We start from the raw sequence: 5,839 nt of genomic DNA, 5'->3' as shown, positions 1-5,839 counted from the left end.
CATTTATAATACCAGAATCAGTCTATATACTTCTGAAAATTTCTCCACTGATCCTTAAAGGTCGTTATTACCTTAATCCTTTCCTAATTCATACTGTCAAAACTCATGATGTCCCTATTAAGGGTGAAATGCCAACCTTTATGCATTCCCTAGGATTCGTTTTAAGTTACCGATGTCTATCCTTAATTCTACATTAAAAAATACATGCATCCTTCCATGGATAAATCAGTCATATATCCCTGATAAGGGTGTCTTATTCAATCATTCCCACCTCGATAGTATATGCCTAATTTTCACAATAACATCTGTATTCAAGATGAGGTCAATCAATATGGCCTCTAAAAGATAACAACGGTTATCCGCTTTTTCTTGCCTAATTGGTAACGATAACAAGGATGTTTTGGAAGATATTGGTCGTGTTCAACGTGAACTTCTTCTTAATAATTCCTTATTTACTTTTGTTGTTTATCTCAACAGTCATCTGAATGTTGGGATATCTCTCATACCTGGCGTCTCCCTTTCTGGGTATCAAGCCACCGGTCTTACACTTTACATTCTTGAAGGTCACTTCCTTCATCCGATTTTCCTAATTTCTTACTTCCTTGTCTCCTTAGTCTATTCGCGTCTCATTATTTATCCTTCGAACTATCTCAAGGTTTCCTCGAATCCTCTCAACTCACAGGGGATAAAATATACGTATCTCTTATGCCCTCAACCATCAATTTTAACTCATGGTGAATCACCCTCATCCTGACGAATGCATACTTTGCTAGTTCTATTGCTACGAGTCTTTAGGGTTTCCTCATACCAACTCCCCTTATCATACCTCAAACTCTATTGCCTTTATATTCCTTTCCACTTCAGTTTCTTTTTATTTTCCTTTCTCATATCATTATTTCATGAACAAACACAATATAAGCATTGATTTCAAACATCCCGTCATTCTGGATTCGTGTCCTCAGAACGAATCTTGATAACTTTTACAACTTAGATTCCTAATTCATTATACTCGTCTACCTTTGTTCTGGCTCTAAAGCTTTTACACTATCTCCATAACCTTGGGAAGTACTTTCCCGAAAACAATTGCCTGAACTTAAATCAGTTTATTATAATCTCTTGCTCCGTGCCTTCCTTGGCCTTTCACCAGCGGGTGGTCTCTCTCTTAGGAGGGTAAGTGATAAAAACAGTCTTTTGTGGTTCGTCAATCATTTAGAATCTCAAATGATTCCTATATTTCCTTTAGCCAGGCTCTTGCCTCGACTGGGTCAGCTTGTTCCTTGGAACTCTGAGAGCTTAGCGACTTAGAGGTCCTGAAAGAATTTCACACCACATTGTTTCCTCAAGGTGGTGGTTGGGAATAAAATATAAGTTCTGTTTAGACAGGTCCATGAATTTCCGTATAGGAGTACCGTCTCAGGTCTCCTTATCTCGCTCGACTTTTGCTCTCTTAGTCTAAATATTTCTTCCTACTCCCCATAATTGGGGTCATCTTTTAATTTAAAATCTTCATTTTCCACTTTATTATATTCCGGGTTCTTTATATCTTAATTGCGACCTCCCTGATTATCACATTCAAGGTTTGCCTCTAATCTTATTCCTTGTGGGGGCATATTACTTGGAAAATTTTGAGAATCTCCGGATATTTATCTTACTTACTTTGCTTAAGTCTTCCCCTCGTTTAGTCCTTGCACGATTGCAAATTATGAATTCTCAAGTTCGATAAACTTCATGACACTCTCTTAAGTGTTAATAGAGCAATTAACAATGTGATTTTATCACAAACAAACTGATCTGAACTGAAATTAATGAATATATACATAACCATTTATTCGAGGGTACAACAACTGAACATATTAAAGAGGATTACATCATTTGAACTTATCGCTCCTATCCCAAAAGTACTACCATAGATAGTCATCTCGTCATTAAAACTAATCATTCATAACTTAGGCTAATCCTCCAAAAGCGGTGCTGCATGAAATTCTTGTCTGATTGCTCTGGCTCTGCACACTACCATGGATCAAGAAATGTGAGCATGCACGACATCCCTAACCTGCTCCATTAAAGCGGTGATGAGGTCTAGGATAGTTGCGAGTAGAGCTGGATTAATCTGACCCTCAAGATGGCCTCTAGCTATAACACGGGTGGTAGCCTCAATCCTTTCCATGCTATGAGCTAATCCTGCCGGAAGTACCCTACCCTCAATCCTCGGTGCAGTAAGTCGATCAAACAGATCACTCCTAACATTACGGGCCTCAGACAGGCCACCCAAAGTCATATGATAATTGGCAATAAGAGAAGCCTGAGTGGTAGCATCTCGCAGTCCATGGGGTGCAGGTGGCGTAGACCCAGGAGATCCAAACGGATAACCAAGCACGGTATCAGGTGACAATGGTGCAGGAGATAAAGGTGGCATTTCCTCAGTATGTGCTGGGCTCTGTATAGGGGAGGGAACAGGAATTGGTAGAACCTCATGGATGTCTACAGAAACCTCTGGAAGAGGGTCTGATACTGGTATAATTGGGGTCGTGGAAGGCCCCACTCCTTCTGCCCTCATTAACCTTTGTGCCCTTGGTAACTCTTCATCCTCTAGTGCCACCCTCGCGGCCATTCTTGCTCTGGTAGTCGCCCTGACTACGGTCATCAATTCCTCAGCGGTCCTCTCTTCATTCTCATCAGGATCCTCCATGAGATCCTCCTCAGCCACAATCCTTTCCGGAATAACATCCTCAACCGCAACATTCTCAATATGAATCTCATCCGGTCCCTCATTAGGGTACTCCATCGGATTCACAATTTGATCTCCAGCTTGTAATAAAACATCCTCATGCTGATGCTCCTGAACCTCAGGGTTCGGTGCCCTGCTGCCCTATACGAGAACGAACTATGTTACTATCACGATATTTATAAGGGTTCCCGTAAGGGTTTTAACTGTCAGTACTACGTTAGGTAGCCCGACTATGAACTTGGCAAGAGTTCTTATTTATCTTAGTGTACTTATTATCTTAACGTCACTTCATCTCTGAGGTTTATAACGCTTATCTCTGATACCACTTCTGTAACACCCCCAAATCCGGGGTCGGGGATCCGGGTTGTCACGAGTTCCATTTCCCTTAATAACACCCAATCTTAATAAATAATCAACTACTCTGTACTGTGACCCCACAATAAACACACACACACCACAAGTTATAGTCTCAGAGATGAATATCCAAAAATAATCACAAGTCGTTTTATTCCACAATTATATGCCAATGCACCTTAAACAGGTTTCTGAATAAATTTACATTTCTTTGCCATTATTACAATTCATGGTATACATAAGTCTGGTACATTATTAGTTGAAAACTTAGCCTATTGGTAATTTCTACCTCAGCTACAGCAGCCTCAACGCTTCCAGAAAGCTGCGGTACGTTTCCTATCCGCTTGTGAATTGGGAGCTTGGTCCTGTTCATCTTATCTATCTGATGTTGTGTGATGAAAGAAGAAAGCAAGGGTGAGCAGCAAGCCCACCAAAATAATATGTATAATGATTTACAGTATATGAGCCTTCTCATAGTACTCATGAAAGTCTTGGTCAAAAGAAATGAACCAAGTTTGATATCTTAATGCGATGAAGTCGCAAAATATTCAGTATATATACATATATACTTTTCAAAATCTTGGAAGTCCTCTTCCATGTATAATATACACAAAGTTCCAGTTTATAACTGTATAAAAATATCGTTGCAAGGTGATCTCATATATCTAACCTTGTCTCAACGTTTTTCTGAAAATCTTTGTCATGCATAAAATAATCATTTACTAGATATAAGTTTAAAAGATGAAGTTACCAGATACTCCAATATACTTATATCTTTTCCAAATACTACTTGAACTACCACCGTTCAAGTTATAATTAGTTTTAAAAGTTCATCTCACTGATGAGACTACAAGATAAGACTTGTATAGATTCAATCTTTGAAATATTTTGAAGGAAATGAAGTTATGATATACCTCATTAAGTCCCGATATATATATACACCTATATATATACATACGTTTCCTGAAAACCTCTGTCATGTAAAGTATGAACAGAATTGCAATATCCAATAAATTTGGAAAGGAAAGAATTTTGGCATAAACCTGATATCTTGCTGATCAGGCAAAGATACCAATAAGTAACATTTTCTACTAGTAGATGGACGAATTCCCCACTGGTCATCACCCTGGTCGCAATAGGACCTTATGCTGGACTGCCACTCAGCCACTTATGCATTTTATGGACTCCCACTGAGCCACTTACACTATCATGGACGCCCACTGAGCCCATGTTGCTCATGCCGACTCAATAGATGGACTTACTTCCCGAACGTTGGGTAAGTAATCAATTCATTTACCAAAACTGCAACCTTGTTGCGAATATAAAATACACCATAGAGCCGGATCCCTCAGGTTTTGAGCGAGTATTTAAATCCCCTTTTTAAAAGGAAGATCTTAAATATAAAAATGAGTTTTGGGATCCGCTCTAACTTTTAAAAATCATTTTGAAGACTCGAAAACACTTTAAAGAGTGTTTGGAGTAATGCTGATTTAATGAAGTAAATCAGTCCCAATATTTTTAGAAAATGTCTGAATATTATTATTTAAATAATATTCTCATAAAGATAATCCTTATAAAAATATCGAAGTAGAAGTATTAAAACTTATACTTGAAATGGATATTAAATAACCAAAGATATACTTATATGAAAGTACTATCTTTATTTGAATAATCGAAAATAAGTTTGATTATTGACACCTTATTCTTTAATAAAATAAAGAATATATTTCAGCAAATAATCGGAGTCATAGATCCTCAAATAATATTCAAATAATATTCAATAAATATAATAAGCTGAGTCATAAGCCCTCGAATGGATATTCGAAATAATATTCAATAATAAAATAAAGGAGTCATAAGTCCTCGGATGAATATTCGAAATAATATTCAATAATAAAATAAAAGAGTCATAAGTCCTCGGATGAATATTCGAAATAATATTCAATAATAAAATAAAGGAGTCATAAGTCCTCGGATGAATATTCGAAATAATATTCAATAATAATATAAAGGAGTCATAAGTCCTCAGATGAATATTCGAAATAATATTCAATAATAAAATAAAGTTAAAGTTATCGAATAAACCTTATTCGATTAATAGTTTTGAAAACTATAACCATATATATATAAAAATATATATATTATACTCGGGAATATCGACTCCCGGTTTAGAAATATGTTCACCTTTTGATCCCCTATACTAAGGGTAAACTCAATACCGCTTATCTCTAGCATAGGTATTATCAACTGAACCAATCAGATATATATGGCAAGAATACGAAACAGGCATGCATATGTACCATATAACATGCTACAATATATCGCAAGAATTTGCTATAACAAATATGCATTTAACGCAAGATCATGCATATACACAAATACATCACAACAACAGTTATAACGGGTAGAAAACTTGCCTGAGCGACTTGGGGTGATAAAAGGCTCGGGACGAGTCTGGTAACCTATAAACAACAAGTAAGTTGGAATTAAACCAAGGTCACTTGTAAATCTATACTTTAACTAACTTAGACTCTAACACTTGTTTTGCGCTTATTGATTCTCTTAAGTCACTCGAGTACCCTCGGCTCCACCATTTTTAATAAATTAACCTTTACGAGTTTTAAGGCGATTCCTTCGCGAGTGTCTTACCAACTGCCTAACACACTTACCATAAATGTTTCATACATTAATTAACCCTTTTTGGTCTTTAACCTATGTTTCAAAGTAAGGCGAGGGGAAAAGTTTCGTTCGTGAAAC

This window comes from Apium graveolens, chromosome 2, assembly GCF_009905375.1.
Source record: "Apium graveolens cultivar Ventura chromosome 2, ASM990537v1, whole genome shotgun sequence".
Classification (NCBI taxonomy): domain Eukaryota; kingdom Viridiplantae; phylum Streptophyta; class Magnoliopsida; order Apiales; family Apiaceae; genus Apium; species Apium graveolens.
Note: the sequence above shows the minus strand (reverse complement) of the source record.